The sequence below is a fragment of the Danio rerio genome, chromosome 7 (genome assembly GCF_049306965.1).
Source record: "Danio rerio strain Tuebingen ecotype United States chromosome 7, GRCz12tu, whole genome shotgun sequence".
In the NCBI taxonomy this organism is placed as follows: Eukaryota; Metazoa; Chordata; class Actinopteri; order Cypriniformes; family Danionidae; genus Danio; species Danio rerio.
In genome coordinates this window covers 65,664,626-65,685,028 of record NC_133182.1, presented here as the reverse complement: position 1 = coordinate 65,685,028, position 20,403 = coordinate 65,664,626, and the positions used below count along the sequence as shown (strand labels likewise).

General features: G+C 40.8%; 1 long non-coding RNA gene across 1 annotated transcript in view; it reads right to left on the bottom strand.

Moving 5' to 3' along the window:
• Window positions 1-2,387: 2,387 nt before the first annotated feature.
• Window positions 2,388-20,403, bottom strand: part of LOC141375176 (uncharacterized) — a 30,723-nt gene continuing 12,707 nt past the window's right edge. The window contains exons 2-3 of the long non-coding RNA XR_012382786.1: window positions 7,900-8,050; window positions 2,388-3,645 (exon numbers count right to left, since the gene is read on the bottom strand). This is a non-coding gene — a long non-coding RNA (uncharacterized lncRNA). The remainder of the gene's footprint in view (window positions 3,646-7,899; window positions 8,051-20,403) is intronic.

Genomic DNA, 20,403 nt, shown 5'->3' with positions numbered 1-20,403 from the left:
TCAATCGCTAAAAACATGGCAAGAAAAAAGTGCCATCATCGAGTGCAATTTATTCTCTCCTCAGTGACAAAACCAAAACAGCAAAACAAATAAAAGTAAAGTAAATGTGCTTCCTAACAATGTTAGGGGGAAAAAAAAATGTTGCACCTCTATCCAGCTCACAGCACGTCCAGCTGGGTATGAAGCGCTTCCATTTCATAAATCATAACACGGAACATATGCCCAAGCTGCGTGAGTGTGTGCTTTCATCTTCTCAAGCCACTTTTCTTCAACACTTCTTATCCAAAATAAATGCGCAGCAGAGAGAGGTAGTCACATCTCATACTTGTTCGCTTCCAAACAGAGGGCTTAAGGTTGCATGGAGCCAGAGCTGGATGGGAAGTTGGCCGGCGGAACGATAACTGTGTGCGTGTGTTTACGCGTGTAACGGCGTGGGTGGGGGCAGGTCACTCGGTCACGTCCCGACTCAAAGGAAGTTGATCACTGCCGGCTTATCGCAGGCCGAGCCAGGCCACCCCTCGCGAATTAAAGGAGAAATAGTATCTTGCTCACTCATTTTTCAACCTCCCAGAGAAGCGGGAGAGCCCCGTATCCTTTCTTTCTCATCCGCTGCTGTTCAGCAGAGATAATCCAGGGCCCATTCTAGGCTGCTGAATCCATCTTACTCCAGGAGGTGGACCAGAGTCCTTGGCTTCAGCGAGGTCATCGCTTTTACCAACAAACCTTAGCACACACACATTTTTGCTTTTTTCAAATATACATTTTTTTTTCCTCTAACATCATGTCAGAATGTATGTTTTGTCTGATTTATTATTGATCAGTGTGTTATACTTGTTGCAGAATACTTTTTTTTTTCTGGCTCTGTTCAAACATGCTCATCCGAATATAACAGAAATTGGTTTATGACCACAGTGTGTATTTTAAAAATATAATGAAAGCTTACTGAGATAATACCCACAGACCAGGCATAATAATGTTCTCGTGCTATTGCAATCCAGGCTCATTCTGATTATTATTATTATTATTATTATTTTTTTTTTTTTTGCGAATCCGCCAAAGGCTGCTGTGTGCGCTTTTTAGGATCTCAAATAATCTTGAGTGCCATTCACACCTGCTGTTCTTGCGAAATCCACCAGAGGCCACTTTTGACTGACTGATCAACTGGCCCACCCTCTTCCTTTCCTAAACCCAATTGATAGTGTTTTCAAAAGCAGCGAATAACCTGCACACCCACTTCCCTTAACCCAACCACAGTGTTTTCAAAAGCAATAAATTAAAAGCAAAGCGGAGCCCTCAGTTGCTTTTCTTTTACCTGCTTTCTAAAACCGTTCTTCACTGGATCCAAACCGCATCAGACCGTCGATGTACATGATGAGTAACAGCGGAAAAGCATCCATATGGTGGTAAGGGGTTAGCTGTTGTTCCTCTGGCTTCATAATTCATAATCTCCAGAAATTTATATAGAGCTACATTTAAAGAATGAGCATATGTTGTGCTATTGATATTAGAGTTGTGCCGATAGACGATGCCACCGTCCATCGCCGATGGCCGACAAACTTCACGATGCTGAGCCCGCATCGTGATCCGTCGCCCCGAAGTATAACTTATTTGCATGTCATCTTAATAGCAACAATGTTCTTTTCATGAGATGTGTTGAATGTTACATATAGCTGCCGCTTGCACGGCTGACAGCATCATGAGAATTAAATGAAGAATTATACAGATGTTACCTGCAACAATCCCACAGACTTTACAGTGAATGGCTTTACCATTTTCATAGTGGACTTGAAGCCACTGGAAGTCTTTTATCCACTCTTGGAAAAGGGTAAATGGTGGATTAACATTCAGCACATGATCACTAATAAGATGTGACATTATTAGTAACTATATGTAAATCTTACAGTGTTATTTTCATTCTGTCATCTTCAGCGCTACACATTTTACGGTTGTAGCTTCTGTCATCTGAAGGCAGAAGGCATTGACTGAGTGATTGACAGCTAACCAATCTATTCATGTTTAGTTCTAGAGCAGTGAGCCAATAAGAAGAGCACAAAGGCAAGCATTGCAGGCTTTTTTTATTTTAGTAAGTTCACATAACAACTGTTTTAATCTGTTCCTGAGTGCTGCTTTTGGTGTTTTTAGGTGCAAAGATGCATTCTGCATAAATGTCTCCTAAATCCAGGCACGCAGTGAGGATTTTGCAGTGAAAACAATGAAAATGTATGCACTACAGTGAACTCCAACCGAACTCTCGTCTCCTCCACCAGCTGTGGGAAAAGCCATTAGAGCGCCTCATGCCAGAGTCCCGCGGAAAAGAAGTGATTGACAGGTGGTCATTTGTTTGTAACTTTATTTATTTATGTTTTTTTTTTTTTTTTTTTTTTTTTATGGGTAAACCAAAGACCATGTGGGTCAGGTAGTGAATACGGTAGGCTACAATTAATTAATTAATTTGTTATGAATTAATTGATATTTAACAACCACCCTCACCCCCACCTACGACAACGATTACATCGTCCATTGCGATGTTTCACATTACACATCGTGCAATGCCAAATTGGTCAACATCGCCCAACCCTAATTGAAATACATAAATGTAATGTACAATATGTTGATGGGCCACAGACATTCTGTTTACTGAAAGTAACTTTATAACTAACCAACTCTCATTAGTATATTGTTAGAGAATCAGCAGGCTGATATGTTTAGGGTTGTGATTAATAGAATAAGTTGACGCACTTGCAAAGTTAATTAAAAAATATCATGCCCCAAATAGTTGAAATCCTTACTTAAACCTTTAATTATACCCTTCTTCTGTTGAACACAAAACAAGTCTAAAAAGATATGTTGCAAACTACTGACATCTATAGTAGAAATAAAAACAGTGTCAATGGCTGCTACTTTTCAACATTCGTCAAGATATTTTTTTTGGGGGGGGGTTCAACAGAACTGGCAGATATTAAAGAGAAAGTTTACTAATACTATAGGCTGCTACTTATGGCCCGTTTGCAGTACGGTATGGTACAGGTCACCTTTATTAGGCTTGTGATTCCTCTGCCAAAAGGATGCCATTGGCACCCATTGTCCGACAGAAAATAGATGTCATTCTTGCGTCAAAGTAAAACTCTACTGGTCGTTCATATGTCATATGAGAAGCACTTCTCACAAAACAAATACTTTACACACACAAATACTTGTGTATAAATGTTCATTACTAACCTTTCTTTGAACATGATTTGATTTTAAATGCAGATAAATGATGAATGTGAAATTGCCTACTGTAACGCCTACAATTATATAAAATAAAAAAATAAATGCAACTTTTATGAACACATACAACCCCTCACAGTGTCAAATATATTGCTAATTACAGAAAAGCAACACACAGCATGTATTAAGTCCTTATTTAGGTTCAAAAACAACATGCAACATATAGCCCATAGTCTGTGCAAACCTCTCATCTGTATCTTTAATCTTCACCAGCACATGTAACCTTTGTTAGAAAATAACTGATAATAGTTATTTTGATAATAGTTGAATGTGGCAGTTTGTTCGTCGTTTAGGTTGTTGAAAGGGTCATCTGCTCCTGTTTTTTTTGGGCTTCTCCTTTGTTTTTTCAGACGTCACTCTGGCGTTTGTCCATTTCTGAAAGGATCAGATGTCAGAAGCACTTTAATAATCACGTACACATTATTATCTTGAGCTCATGAGAAGTTTGTTATTTCAAATATAGATAAGGATGTGAGTCAAGACGACGACAAGGTTTGTCTGAGCTCGAGTCGACCATGGCTCATTATCATATGTATATATTATTACGGTGTAATGTCTCGGCTGTGTATTTAAATATTATGCTTCCTATGTTTTCATTTTCCTGGCTTGTGATGTATCTTTGTAAACCAATAGCGTTCAGCTGCTCATCTGGCCCAACCTTTTGGTACCCTTTTCTTGTGCTAGGTACCTTTTTTGGTACCTTTTGACAGTAGAAATAATCATAAATGCGTACCAAACAGTACCGTAGCGCAGGGGTTCCCAAACTTTTCTGGCCGCGACCCCCAAAATGGCAATGCCAGTGAGTCGCGACCCCCAATATATTCTGAGGTGGTTATAAATACAGAAACCTTACATGCAATGGAGCACACACACCAATGGACCCAAGTCTATTCTTCTTTTAATTTTTTTAATGTATGAGAGCTGTAAATGGGCAACAAAGTTTTACCAGGTGTTATGAAATCTGCTGCATCTGACACTATTGCTGTGTCTTTGATATAATGTAATTACCCCAGGGGTTGCAATCCAATAGAAGTAGTAACTATAAGCTACTATAGTAACTATATGGTATAAAAGACTATTTTTTCTCTTCAGTAGGTTATGTATAAAATATGTTAATTCTTATGGTTTAATAAAAATAAATAGATTTTTGGAAATCACCAGGCGACCCCCCCCCCTTCATTGTCCCGCGACCCCTCGGGGGGTCCCGACCCCCACTTTGAGAACCATTGCCGTAGCGTACCACTCAGTGGAAAAGGGCTATTATTGTAACAAACAGGACTAGTAAACATTATGTCAGTACAACCAAATGTGTATTGTATTTGGAATCCATAATTTTTTATATGTACTTATATATATGGATACAAGGCCAACATCTTAAGTAGAACAGTGCATGCAAAACCCATTAACAGATTAAAAATTAAATACCAAGAGGCTGTGTTACTGTGTGTTAACTTTCCTCACCACACATAATAAACCTAGATGTGCATATGGAAGACAAATACCAGGTGTTGATAGGTTGCAGGGTATCTCATTTAAATGTGCTCCTCACTGTGCGTTCATTTATGAATCGTTCTTGGGAATAAAATCCAGTGTCTCATTATGGAGCTTTGGATCTCATGAACACTAGATGATACTCACATTAAAAGAGAAAGTGTTATGTCTCAGCTGTCCCATTCCTAGCTGCATATATATGAAACATGAATATTATATCCTATACTTCATTGCACACATTGAGCAGTATATATATATATATATATATATATATATATATATATATATATATATATATATATATATATATACATATATATATATATATTTATATGATAAGACTGAATAAATTAATTATCAAAAACATTTGTACTCAGTAATTGGTTTCATTTAAGCAAGATATATATATATATATATATATATATATATATATATATATATATATATATATATATATATATATATATTATAAGATTGAATAAATTAATTATCAAAAACATTTGTACTCAGTAATTGGTTTCATTTCAGCAAGATATCCACAGAATTTCCATTTTAACAGAATGTTCTTTTTTTCTCTTAATTTGAACGTATTTGATGTCTTGTGAGCTCTCTGTAGTGTTGTTAAAAGCTAAACTGTAATGAATTCCTTCAGTGCTCTACAAACGCTTAAATGTTATGCAAAATAAAGTCCTTTAAATCCGGAGCCAGAGTTCTAGCTTGGCTCAGTCCAGGCATCAGGCTGATTCTTGAACAGGACATCAATCCACACAATGTTCCACACAGCCTCCGTCTCATCACAGTGACAAATTAGGAGAGCTGCTAATATCAGACTCAGAGGAAGTGCTCTTGCCAGGCTCCATTGGGAGAGAGCCTGACCGATATTAACAGAGCATCTCCCTGTTCCCTTGCACCATGACGGATGAAGAGCATTCCAAAAGGTGGCACACCATGCGTGTCCCTTTCCATCCTGCCTTCTGGCAGCAAATATCACTTAACCAGGCATCCAGAAATCTCTGATGTTGGGCATTACACTCTAGACCAGATGCATCTTTGTGTTTGGCTTCAGGTACAAATGGTTGCTGAAAGAAGGGCCTATCATTTATGCTTTGTGAATTTACAATATAGCATTAACTTATTAAAAAATAATTTAATGACCTGCTCAAATAAAATTAAATACAGTAAACTCATACAAGTTTAAAACCATGCACTACTTAAAAATACTAACCACACATATTAGGCCATTCTTATATACTTTATATACACTCAGCAACTTTATTGGGTACACATGTCAAACTGCTCGTTAACGTAATTAGACAAACACATGGTAAGCAGATCAATGCATTTAGACATGTAGACATGGACTGCGTCCGGAACCGCCAACTACTCAGTAGGTGCTGCATTTGTATTTAAACGTACTACTCAGCCATTAGAAAAGTACGTTCTATACAGTATAAAAGTGAAAAGTATGAATGGAACACAAACATACTACAATCGCCGTTTTGTCATCATCACAAGACCTACCTGCGTCAGTTGCGTCGCTTAAATCCCATTCATGAATTCTCTTGCGGGGCATCATGGGATAGCACAGTGTGCATGGGATGCGCACTTGAGAATCTTACCGGAAGTAGTAGCCTAAGTTCCGAGGGTAATTCTCACATACTGATTTTCGAATTCTACGAATTCGGACATACTACTCGGCTTGCATACTGATTTTAGCATTCTACACAGTATGGAAGTATGCGGTTTCGAACACAGCCATGGCCAAGACGATCTGCTGCAGTTCAAACCGAGCATCAGAATGGGGAAGAAAGGTGCCTGTTGGTGCCAGACGGGCTGGTCTGAGTATTTTAGAAACTGCTGACTAATCTGCAGCAACTGCTTAATGCTAGCATATCAATATGGAACAAAATCTCTGAGTAATATTTCTAGTATTCCAGAATCTATGCCACGAAGGATTGAGGCCTTTCTGAAGGCAAAAGTGAGTCCAACCCGGTAATAGTAAAGTGTACCTAATAAAGTGGCCGGTGAGTGTACTGTATATATACATATTCGTAAGATTGCTAGAACACAGATGGTAACATAAGTTAATAGAAATTTTAAACATTACAGCATTCATACAATTATTATTTTTTCAATTATATATATATACAATAATAAGATATTATTTTTTTTTTATTTTCTAAATCGAATCTGTTAGAGACGTCCAATAGAATAATAGGTACCAAAAATGTCCCCAGAGGGGTGTTCAGCAGAATGGGGAAGTTCCAAAGTAAAATGAGATACACCGGTATTTTGGAATATGGAAAAAACTTTTTTCATCTTTACGCATTTTTCATCTGTTTTTTATTTGTTTGTTTTTATTTTATCTACACTTTTATTCCTATTTATGTAAAGCACTTTGATTTGCCACTGTGTATGAAATGTGCAATATAAATAATTTTGCCTTGACTTACAAATAAAAATGATTTTAATATGAATTTCCGCATAAAAAGGCCTTAATGTGTTTATGCCTTTATAAATATTTTATTGTAGATGTTTCTTTCACCGTTTCATTTGTGGAAACTTCTGAGATAAACAACATATACCTCTGAACTTCCCACCTCATTTATCTAGCTGCAATTACTTCTGAGATTTCTACAGTGAGTACTGCATTACTGCAAATAATCGGGTGTCTTTTACGCATCCACTGTTCTTGCGGTCTTGAGTTTTGGAACTGAACTTTAGTGGTTGATGATGACTTTAAAAGAGAACACATGAATGCAAGAATGCTGAAGAAAGCATAATGAGAAACTGTGCAAGTAAACATTGAAAGTGTTTCATCTTCAGGATTCTGCTCCATCTACTTTTATGGATGGACATTTCATGATTCAAGATTTCCGTTTTTAAGCTTATGCCGTAAAAAAAAAAAAAAAAAAAAGGTTATTTAACTTTTTTTTCGACACCTGGGGTACCAAAAAAAAAAAAAATTAAGTAAATTACAAAATGTATTGTAAAATAACATTCGATAAACAACAGAAATTAACATTTAAGGAAATTTCTGTAATTTAACAGCCATTATTTTACATTTATTTTCAGCACCCCAGCTGCCAAAAAAAAGGTTAAAAATTATGTATTTTTTTATAGTGTGCTGAATCTTACATGTGACGCAGTGGCACAGTAGGTAGTGCTGTCGCCTCACAGCAAGAAGGTTGCTGGTTTGTTCCTCAGCTGTGTCAGTTGACATTTCTGTGTGGAGTTTGCATGTTCTCCCTGTGTTCGTGTGGTTTTCCTCCGGGTGCTCCAGTTTCCCCTACAGTCCAAAAGACAAGTGGTACAGGTAAATTGGGAGGGCTAAATTGTCCGTAGTGTATGAGTGTGTATGGATGTTTTCCAGAGATGGGTTGCAGCTGGACGGGCATCTGCTGCGTAAAACATGTGCTGGATAAGTCGGTGGATCATTCCGCTGTGGCGAAACCCAGATTAATAAAGGGACTAAGCAGAAAAGAAAAATGAATGAATGAATTTCACATTTGATGCACAATTATTGTTTTTTCTATTGTCTTAGGAGAGGGCTGAGCCTAATCTTTTGACAGTTTAAAACACTTTTTCCTAACTATAAAGATTTGTTTTTCATTATTACATTTAGTTTGTACTTTTGCATTACTTTTTTTGCAGTCCTGTAGATCATGTGACATTGCTGGTGTAGCGTTAACAAACCAAAACTGAGGTACGAACCAAACGTATAAAAAAAGTATGTAGTAGTGTAGAGTAAACATGAGCCAGGCTGAAACTGGGTTTGTGTAAGATGAGTAAGCCTGAACATAAGCAACATTCTGTGAAAGGTATTCAGGAGAGTGAGTAACATATTATCAAGATAATGTACCATCATGACAATGTATGTAAACACTTAGAAGCAGTTGCATCTATGAAGTGACATCTGTGGTTTAAAAGCAGTTGCTTACATAGACCTGAGCTAGTAGGTCTGAGAGCCAAGAATAACAGGACCATCTAAACATATACTTGAAAGTAAAAAACTTATCCAAGGATGGTCAGAAGTAAAAACGAGAACACCCTTGAGGTGGGGCAAAGAAACTGTATAAAATGTGTGCACAGAACTCAGAATTGTTCAGAATTGTCCAGGAGAGACTTCAGATTGCTCTGAGGTCTGCTCTGCACTTTCTCTGCTTTATAATGGTGAATAAAGTCTATTTTCTTGTATCCAAACCTCCAGTCTATTCATTCATTAATTTTCTGCCACCTTTCCGGGGCCGGGTTGCGGGGGCAGCAGTCTTAGGAGAGAACCCCAGACTTCCCTCTCCCCAGACAATTGCTCCAGCTCATCCAGGGGGATCCGGAGGCATTCCCAGGCCAGCCGAGAGACATAGCATGTCCTGGGTATTCCCCCAAGGTCTCCTCCGGGTGGGACATGTCTGCAACACCTCCCTAGGTAGGTGTGCAGGAGGCATCCGAAACAGATGCCCGAACCACCTCTGCTGACTTCTCTTGATGTGGAGGAGCAGCGGCTCTACTCCGAGCTCCTCTCGAGTGTCAGAGCTCCTCACCCTATTCATAACAGAGCACCATGCCACCCTTCGAAGGAAACTTATTTCAGCTGCTTGTATCCGAAATCTTGTCCTTTTAGTCATGACCCAAAGCTCATGACCATAGTTGAGAGTAGGAACGTAGATTGATCGGTAAATCGAAAGCTTTGCCTTTCGGCTCTGCTCCCTCTTTACCACAACGGAACGGTACATTGACGGCATTACTGCTGCCGCTGCACCAATCCGTCAATCTCACGTTCCTTCCTTCCCTCACTCGTGAATAAAACCCTGAGATACTTAAACTCCACCCGGTGTAAGGACTTTCCTCTAACCTGGAGATGGCAAACCATCTTTTTTTGGTGGAGCACCATGGCCTCAACTTGGAGGTGCTGATTCTCATCCCAGCTGCGTCACACTCGGAAGCAAACTGCCCTACTCTAAACCTCCAGTCAAATGGTCATTTATTAACGACAGATAAGCAGGAAGACAGAGATAGACAGACAGACAGACAGACAGACAGGCAAGCAAGCAGGCAGGAAGGCAGGCAGGCAGGCAGGCAGGCAGACATATTTTCTTTTATTTCATCTTTGTTTCAATTATCCTAATTTTTATTGGAAAATAACATATATTTGAATTTGATGACCGACCAATCAGAATTAAGTATTCCAGAGAGCTGTTTAATTAATTAAGAAATGAATGAATAAATGAAGATCATCATTGGAAGCCAACTAGTTAAAATAAAATGGATCATGCATTTTATGAATGCTTAATAACAATGAAGTCACGCATGTCAGACAGAAAAGTTAAACATATATAAAAATCCTTTAGTTTGTATTATTTCAAAATGGGATAAGGTAATACCCATGACAGTGTATGTCTATAATGGTAACTGGCTCTTGTTTTAGTTGTTTGCTGTCAACATGTTTTGATGAACTTGAGACAAATGTAACTGCTACAAATGTAGACACGACACCATGTTGTTGGTCTGTCGTACCCCGACGGGGTGAAACAAACTGATTTATTTACCTCATTCCATCATTAGCATTCATGTCCAAGCATTACCCACATCAATGCCACACTTATGCTTTCCCACTTGTTTTCATTCAGCATGTTTGCAATTTCAGGGCGCTTGCTTGCTTTAGGATGATTTTACATTCATCAGCTTTCAGTGCGAGGGCACATATTCAGCTTCTAAGATGCATTAGTGCCCCAGTAGTGAATAAGAGATTTGCATATTGATTAAGGGGGAAAGCACAAAGACAACGTTCTCAGATTCTGCTTCAAATGCATTCAGTTTGAATTCAGGAATGAAATTAAGAGAGATGAAAGACGAGAGTGGGTTTGGTGAATTGGTACTCGATCATTTGGGATCCATTGCTCTCAGCTCTGGGTCTATGACATCTTTAGCAAAGTGTCATTGATACATGGCAGGACATCTGGAGGAACACTCACTAAAAAGTGTGTCAGCTGTAAAAAGCTGAACATAATTGCTGTGTCTAAAGTGCTCCTACTTTGATGTACACTGTGTCTGATGAAGAAAATGGACAGTGTGGAGTCTTTTGTGAAATAAATCAAAATTTCTACTAGTCAAGAATTATCATCTTTTCGAGTGTTTTGATCATGGGATTAAAAGTGTTTTAGTTATTTATTTATTTATTTATTTTAGCTATTGGGGATTGTCAACAGCCTGGCACAGAATCTGCAAACTGACATTTAAGCTGTACACTACCTGACAAAAATCTTGTCATCTATCCCAGTTGTAGGAGCAAAAAATAATAACTTGACTTCTAGTTAAATATTTGGAAAAATGTCAGAAGGTGGATTTTTCTGATGAATCATCTGCTGAACTGCATATCATCACAAATACTGCAGAAGATCTACTGGGACCCGCATGGAGCCAATATTCTCATAGAAATCAGTCAAGTTTGGTGAAAAAACAAATCATGGTTTGGGGTTACATTCAGTATGGGGCGTGCGAGAGATCTGCAGAGTGGATGACAACATCAACAGCCTGAGGAATCAAGACATGTTTGCTGTCCATTACATTACAAACCACAGGAGAGGGCAAATTCTTCAATAGGATATCGAGCTCCTTCTTATACTTCAGCCTCCACATTAAAGTTCCTAAAAGCATAGAAGGTCAAGGTTGTTACTGTACGTGGGTCTGTGTTATTTAATTATTCTATGTATTTATTGCCGTTTGTGCTTGTTGCGATCGAGTACTAGGAGGATTGTTTCTACCCGGCTTATCCAGGATTGGATGATGCCCGTGACGTCACTGGGGATTCCCACTATATAACACTGACAGCAATGGCGTCTCTCTCTCTCTCTTTGTCTTGCAGTATCTCGCCCTCCCTCAGCTCGGTGGTGGCTTGCACTCAGGCGGTCTGGCTGACGGTGATCCACAAGCGGTCATCTAGATGCCGCTCCATTTAGTGTTTTGTTCATGTTAATCTTTTGATTTTTAGTTCGTAATGTGTTAACTAGTTTGTTTATTTTGATACTTTGTTTTGTAGCAGGTAGGGGTTTACTTTTCATAGTCACGTTTTGTTATTTATTTAGTTTAGCGAAGGTTAGCAGTGGCCCGGAAGACTCACCTATTTTTATTCCTTTTACAGGAGTTTAGGTAAGATCTGTCCCTTTAAAGCAGTATAGTCAGAGACCTGTTTTCCTTAGCTTCCCTACCTGTCTACTTGATTTTTGTTAATGTTTTGTCTTTTGAAAACTTATGATTTATGTAAAAATAAGACGTATTAACGGAACGTCAATTTAACCATTTAACGTCTGTGTCTTCCATATGTTCTGGTCAAACCTTAATTGTTATTGTTATTCAAGCCAGTTTTGAGTTTGGGCCGTAACAAGGTGCTTCAGGATTGGCCAGCCGAGTCACCAGATATTAATATTATTGAGCATGTCTGGGGTAAGATGGAGAAGGCATTGAAGATAAATCTAAAGAATCTTGATGAACTCTGGGAGCCCTGCGAGAATGCTTTCTTTGCCATTCCAAATGACTTATTTAATAAGTGATTTGAGTCATTGCAGAGATGTATGGATGCAGTCCTCCAAGCTCATGGGAGTCAGACACAATATTCATTATTTTTCCACTGCACCATGACTTTATATGTGACAAGTGTTTTGTCTAAGCAAAGTCAGACCTTACTGCCCTAATTAAAATATTAAATATCAAGGCATAATCATATTTTATTTGATAAAATAAGCATAGTTTAGAGCTTTTGCTTAAATAAGCCACTTCTGATACCAGATAATCAACTACAAGTCCAGTTAATATTTGTTGGGCCTAAAACTTGGTTAGGCTACAAGACATTTGTCAGGCAGTGTAGGTTGTTGGTAAGAAAGAATGGGAATATGAGCTACATTCAAGAAATGCATTGGTTTTAATTAAAATAGTTAGCTACAAACAATCTCTGTATTGCACGGTGAGTCGTTTAAAAGTGCAGGTGTTTGTAGAAAACAAGGTCAACACTTCCATCAAGATAACTGATGAAAAATGCACATTTAATGTATCATTCATTTATTAATTTTCCTTTGACTTAGTCCATTTATTCATCAGGGGTCGCCACAGTGAAATAAACTACCAACTTATTCAGCATAAGCTGCAACCCATTACTGTGAAACATCTAAACACACTTATTCAAACACATGCATTACAGCAAACTTATTTTATTTAAATGACCAATAACGCATGTCTTTGGACTGTGGGGGAAACCGGAGCACCCGGAGGAAACCCACGGCAACATGGGGGGAACATGCAAACTCTACACAGAAATGCCAACTGGTCCAACCAAGACTCAAACCAGCAAACTTACTGTGAGGCAACAGTGCTTACCACTGCCACTGTGTCACCCCTTAACGTACCATCCATTCCTAAATAAATAAGTAAATGCATGAAAAGGCAAAGAAAATCATAATTCTAGCCAGACAAATTTAATTTAACTAACTTGTGCATGCCAAAGAGAAATTAAATTAAAATCTCTGTTGTAAATAAAGTCCCTGTTTTGGGGTATTTTACCCCATTTGTATTTGCCACTTTGTATTTGCCTCTGTGTTAATTTCCTGGTTTCTTTGTTCCCCTGCACCTCTTGTTAGTCACCATGGTTACCACTGTTTGTATTCCAGTAACTAAAGCTGCGGTCACACTAGAGTTTGAGCTTGCGAAATTCGGTTACACAGCTCTGCGAAAAGGGGCGGGATTAAACAGGATGATTAGACATTTAAAAACCGAGCAATTGCTCCATATTTTAAATTTCTGTCAAGAGAGGTCATGTTTTGATCTTTGATTGGTCTCATGCTGTCAAGTGATGCGATTTCGCAGGTTAGAGTTCCCCAAGCTTGAACTTGAGGCATGCTCCTGTGTTTACAGTCTGACGCATTTGCGTGCGTATGATTGTAAGTCTATGGTAGGAAAAGCCCAGTGTTAAGACCAGCTTAATTCTTCTTCCTCTTATTAACTTGTTACCCGCTATATAAATAGCCCTGTGTTTCAGTTTATTGTCAGTCATTGTTTAGTGTTGTATTGTTTATCGTTCAGACTGCTTTGTTTCTTGTTCTTGCTTTAGTTTCTGGTTTGTGTTAATAAATGTACTGTACATGGATCCACACTTTTTCTCATTTTCCCCTTGTCAGCTTCCTCATTACAGAACGACTGACTGCCAGTTAGATCCAGCAGTGAAGTTAATTTGGGTAAAGGATCATGCACCCTTAAGGACCACATTCATGAATTGTTTGGCGATGCATACCTCACTAACGTCTCAGATACTGCACTTATCACTTTCCTTTGTTATGAATTAAATTGACAAATCAATTTTAATCAGCGATGTTTTAATATTTACTAGTTTTGAAATTATGCCCTGCAATTTGTTAATCCATCCTTTACCTTATGCCGAGTTCAGACTGCATGATTTTCAAAGTAGTCGTGTAACAGATGTTTTCACATTGCATGAGTATCTGGGCTAGCATTTCATTGCTGTTTTGTTTACATTGCAAGATGGATCAGCAAAACTGGGTTTCACACTGCAAGACTTTACAATAGAAAAAATCGCTGACAACTTTGTCCAAACTACATCTCACAACCAAACACGCAAGGACTGACATGAAAACAGTGCTAGGTCACATAACCTATATTTTGTTATTAACTACATAATGAAAAAGAAGCCTTTAGTGGGGCAGAAAATATACATGTTTGCTCACCTTGGCTCACCTCTTTTTTCTTTGTTGACCGGTTGTGATATTGCTCAGATGACACGTCAAACTGTCATGGGTGCTGCTGTCAAATTACTAGTTTTCGTCCAATTTTTGGGTTCAAATAAACCGAAAATGAGCGTTTTTAACTTCTTCCTCAACCTTCTGCTGGCCTGCAGGTACACACACTAGTAAATAATGCTCTCTCATTGGCTGTAGGTGACCGTCAATGTTATTTTCAATCAGATCACATTCACACGGCATGTTTTGAATTGCAGACAGCTCTAGATATTTAGCATGCCAAATCTCTAATGGGCATCTGCGACTTATCGGCAATTCTCTCAGATTGCGTCTTTGATGGTTCACATTGTGTGATTGTTGCTCACTGTTTTCATTTCAGGCATTTGTTGGGGTTTTTCAAATCCTGATGGCAAGTCAAAATCAGGGCTAAAATCATGCAGTCTGAACTCGGCAGTAGGTAATTATGGCTTTTTAAAAACGGAGAGTTCCAAGTATTTCCTAAGAAATGTTTTACAGACCAAGGAAATTTTTAAAAGTATTTTCTATAATATTTTTTTTCTTCTAGGGAAAGTTTTATTTCTTTCAGTTTGATTGGAATAAAAGCATTATTTAAAATAAATATTTTAGTCAATATTTATTTTTGTTGGACTGGTATGCAGTTTTAATTGGCTTAAAATTAAAATGTAACATAGTGGCTTTTTAATGCAGCAGTCTTAGCCTGCTCTTGTCTTGGACTAGCCTTTACAGCCCGCCTAAAGGGATTGTTCATTAAAATTAAAATGTTACCACCCTTCACTTGTCACAATCCTGTTTGAGTTTCTCTGTTGAACACAAAAGACGTTATCTGTGTCTCAAATCGCATACTTATGCACTATTCTACGCCATTTTGTAGTATGAATAGAGTAAGCAGTGTATTTATCCTGAAAACTCTAAAAATAATAAGTGCACTTTAATTACCTGAATGATGCACTCATTCAGTGTCACGATCGGTGAGGGAAAAAAAGGAGTGCAGACCCAATTGCAGAAAAAATGTAGAAATATTTATTATAAACTACAAATAAAAATAAAAGGCAAAACAAAACTACCCCGAAGGGGAAAACATGAATTAAAAAGGCAAAAACAAACTTGACAGGGCTGGCAGGACAAAACAGGACTGGAGACAACAAGACAAGGTAATATCGACGACGAACTGGCAAAGGACTGAAAACATGAGGGGTATTTTAAAGCAAAAAGTAAATTGACACACAGGTGAACACAATTAACTAATAAAGGGTTTACAAGGAGGGTGGGACTAGACAATAGACGGGAGAGCGCATGACACAGAGAGACAATACAAGCCATGCGCTCACATAACACAAAACTGAAGCACACGACAAAAGCACAAGACCACAATGTAAACACCGAGCCACGTGCTTTGACAAAAGACGCAAGACACGAGCACACGATGAATGAAAGCACTCACTGTGCGCTCACACACGCAGCGTGCATGCTTCATCCCAGCGCCGACCAAAACCGAAACCAACAAGACTGAGACGCTGGGAATGAAACACCACGCTGCTGACAAACGAAAACACAAACACGAGTACAAGAGCACACGCGTCTGAGGGCACACAGAGACAGAAACAGGACCAGACATGAGTAGTGTCAAAGCTCTGCCACCAAAACAAGAATTTACAAGACCAAAGTGGCAGAACCCTGACACTAGCCCCCCCCAAAAGGGACGCCACCTGGCGTCCCTAAAGGGAACATCCAACAAGGTACAAGACAGACAAGAAACACCACAAGACAACAAAACAGGCAACATCAACAAAAACAAGACAGGGAGGTGAACAGGCAAGACGACATGAAGGGGGGGAGGGAGGGAAGCCAAGCCGGACTCAACAAGACAAACAAGGGAGGGATGGGAGGGCAAGACCAGGGAGGATCAGGAGGGACAGTCCAGGGTGGATTCAGTGGGTCGGGGGCCCCGGCAGGGAGCCAGGGTGGAGCCGGAGGGTCCGTCCAGGGTGCAGGGAGGAAACACCAGGGAGGAGCAGGAGGGACGACCCAGGGAGAGTCTATCCGGGGAGACAAGGCAGGAGGTCGGTGGGGAGTCGGCTGGGCTGGAGGCCTGTGGGGAGCCGGCAGGGCTGGAGACCAGAGGGGAGCCGGCAGGGCTGGAGACCAGAGGGGAGCCGGCAGGGCTGGAGACCAGAGGGGAGCCGGCAGGGCAAGGCGCCGGGCTGGGGCCCGCAGGGCGAGACGTCTGGGTGGTGCCGGCAGGGCAGGGCGCCGAGCTGGGGCCGGCTGGGCGAGACGTCTGGGTGGCGCCGGCAGGGCGAGACGTCTGGGTGGCGCCGGCAGGGCAAGACATCTGGGTGGCGCCGGCAGGGCAAGACGTCTGGGTGGCGCCAGCAGGGCAAGGAGCCGGGCTGGGGCCGGCTGGGCAAGGCGTCTGGGTGGCGCCGGCTGGGCAAGGCATCTGGGTGGCGCCGGCTGGGCAAGGCGTCTGGGTGGCGCCGGCAGGGCAAGGCGTCTGGGTGGCGCCGGCAGGGCAAGGAGCCGGGCTGGTGCCGGCAGGGCAAGACGTCTGGGTGATGCCGGCAGGGCAAGGAGCCGGGCTGGGGCCGGCAGGGCAAGACGTCTGGGTGGTGCCGGCAGGGCAAGGAGCCGGACTGGGACCGGCACTGAGCTGTGCTCAGGGGCTGGAGCCGACACTGGAGGGCGCTCTGGGGCTGGAGCCGACACTGGAGGGCGCTCAGGGGCTGGAGCCGACACTGGAGGGCGCTCAGGGGCTGGAGCCGACACTGGAGGGCGCTCTGGGGCTGGAGCCGACACTGGAGGGTGCTCTGGGGCTGGAGCCAGTATGGTGGAGGAGCCCTTTCTCCTCCTACGCTTCCTTATTTTTGGTGGCGGGAAGCTGGCCACCTCTTCAGACACCGCAGTATACCTAGTTGTCTGCTGGACTGGTGCAGTGTCTGTTGCGGTTGCTTCACTGGGTGATGCTGCAGCCAGGGTTGTAGCTGGGTGGGCTGCAGCAGGTTCCGTCACCAATAGAGGGGTAATGATAGAGGAAGACCTGTTCCTCCTCCTCAGTTTCCTCTTCTCTGTGGGAGGCAGCAGTGAGCTGGGTTCAGGTTGGTCTGTTGGTGGAAGAACAGAGCAGATTCTCTCCTGACGACATTCATGGGCAACTTGATTAACCATATGGTCCACAAACTGTTTGTACGAGTAGCCCACCAATCTCTGTATCTGCAGAGGATAGAGGGGTTTATCAAGAGCGAAGTTCAGGAGATTCAAAAGAGCCCAGTCATTGAACCCAAGCCCCTCTGCTGCCATACGGAACCTCTCCGCAAACTCCTTTAGCTCAGAGCCATGTTGCCGCAGCGCATGCAGACGGAGAAGCTGTGGCATGTGGCTGAGGAAGGAGTCATCCTTCTGCTGGGTCCTCATTTTGGCCAGTTCGTACTGTCACGATCGGTGAGGGAAAAAAAGGAGTGCAGACCCAATTGCAGAAAAAATGTAGAAATATTTATTATAAACTACAAATAAAAATAAAAGGCAAAACAAAACTACCCCGAAGGGGAAAACATGAATTAAAAAGGCAAAAACAAACTTGACAGGGCTGGCAGGACAAAACAGGACTGGAGACAACAAGACAAGGTAATATCGACGACGAACTAGCAAAGGACTGAAAACATGAGGGGTATTATAAAGCAAAAAGTAAATTGACACACAGGTGAACACAATTAACTAATAAAGGGTTTACAAGGAGGGTGGGACTAGACAATAGACGGGAGAGCGCATGACACAGAGAGACAATACAAGCCATGCGCTCACATAACACAACACTGAAGCACACGACAAAAGCACGTGACCACAATGTAAACACCGAGCCATGTGCTTTGACAAAAGACGCAAGACACGAGCACACGATGAATGAAAGCACTCACTGTGCGCTCACACACGCAGCGTGCATGCTTCATCCCAGCGCCGACCAAAACCGAAACCAACAAGACTGAGACGCTGGGAATGAAACACCACGCTGCTGACAAACGAAAACACAAACACGAGTACAAGAGCGCACGCGTCTGAGGGACGCAGAGCGCGCGCGCGGCCGCGTCAAGCAGAAGCGCGCACACTCTGCGTACACCCACGACGGCGCGCGCGCACACAGAGACAGAAACAGGACCTGACCTGAGTAGTGTCAAAGCTCTGCCACCAAAACAAGAATTTACAAGACCAAAGTGGCAGAACCCTGACATTCAGCCGGTAAAATGAAGTGTGTAATGATGGACACTTTACGCACTCAACAGTCACAGCTTTGCTCAAGTAGCAGAAGGGGCGGAGCTATCGGGCGCACATGTTGGATAACTTTATTTATTTTGGGTGCTGAAAGCAAAATTCTCCTACGAGAGTGATTATAGCACCTCCCTATGGTGAATGAGGTTATACTCATAACAGGTATTATTTGATACTTCGGTCATTTATTTCACTGATTTTGAGACCGTCAAACATCATTATGGAAACGGTTCAATTTCCGTTTAGCAAAAAAACATTAGTGCTCCATCTGGGACAACACTACATACATATACTATGTTGTTGAGTGTGTAAGTGCATAAGTACATAGTGCATGAGTGCATAGTGTAGTGTGCCATTTGAGACGCAGCTGTTATTTTGAAAAAAAAAATGTTGGAAACCTGTAACCACTGACATACAGCTAAGGTCAGAATTATTAGCTGCTGTTTGAATTGTATTTTTTATATTTCTCAAATTATGTTTAACAAAGCAAGGACATTTTTACTGTAAGTCTGATTTTTTTTTCTTCTAGAGAAAGTCTATATATATATATATATATATATATATATATATATATATATATATATATATATATAGTGCCTAGAATAAAAGCAGTTTTACATTAAAAAAAACATCTTAAAGTCAAAATTATTAGCCCCTTTAAGCTTTATAACAAACCACCCTTATACAATCACTTGTCTAATTACCCTAACCTGCCTGGTTAACCCAATTAACCTAGTTAAGCCTTTACATTTCACTTCAAGCCGTATAGAAGTGTCTTGAACAGTATCTAGTCAAATATTATCTACTGTTATCATGGCAAAGATAAAATAAATCAGTTATTAGAGATGAGTTATTAAAACTATGATTAAAACTATATTATGTGTTGAAAAAATCTCCTCTCAATTAAACAGAAAATGGGGGAAAAATAAAGGGGTGTGGGGTGGGGGGGGGGACTAATAATTCTGACTTCAACTGTATGTTTTTGCTTTTCTACTGTGAAAGCCAATGGTTACATTTTTCAAAAAAAATAAAAAAATTTTCCCAACAGAAAAAAGAAACCACCTAAAAAGGTTTAGAAGCACCACATTTTCATTTTGGGTGAACTATCTGTTTAAGTCAATGTTTCCACTCCAGAGCCTCCATCAATGCAGAATTCACTACCCTGCAAGACTTCCTAAAACTAAACAATGGCGGCACGGTGCCACAGTGGGGCACCTCACAGCAAGAAGTTTGCTGGTTCGAGCTACGGCTAAGTCAGTTGGCATTTCTGTGTAGACTTTGCATGTTCTCCCCATGTTCATGTGGGTTTCCTTCACAGTCCAAAGACATGCGCTATACATGATGCATGCATATATTGGGTAAGCTAAACTGTCCATAGTGTATGTGTGTGTCCTGGTCCTCCAAGTTGTGGGTTGACAACCCACCTTGTAAAAATTTATGTTACAAAACACCAATATGGTATGGCTAAATATCAATTTCAATAAAAACAACCCTGAGAGTAAAAGTATGACTGAACAATTATCTATCCTGTGAAAGACAACAATAACTAAACCTTTCTACTTCTACCTCTAACCATCTGATGTGTCTGATTATTAATCAGCAAGGGATTGCAGGATTAAAT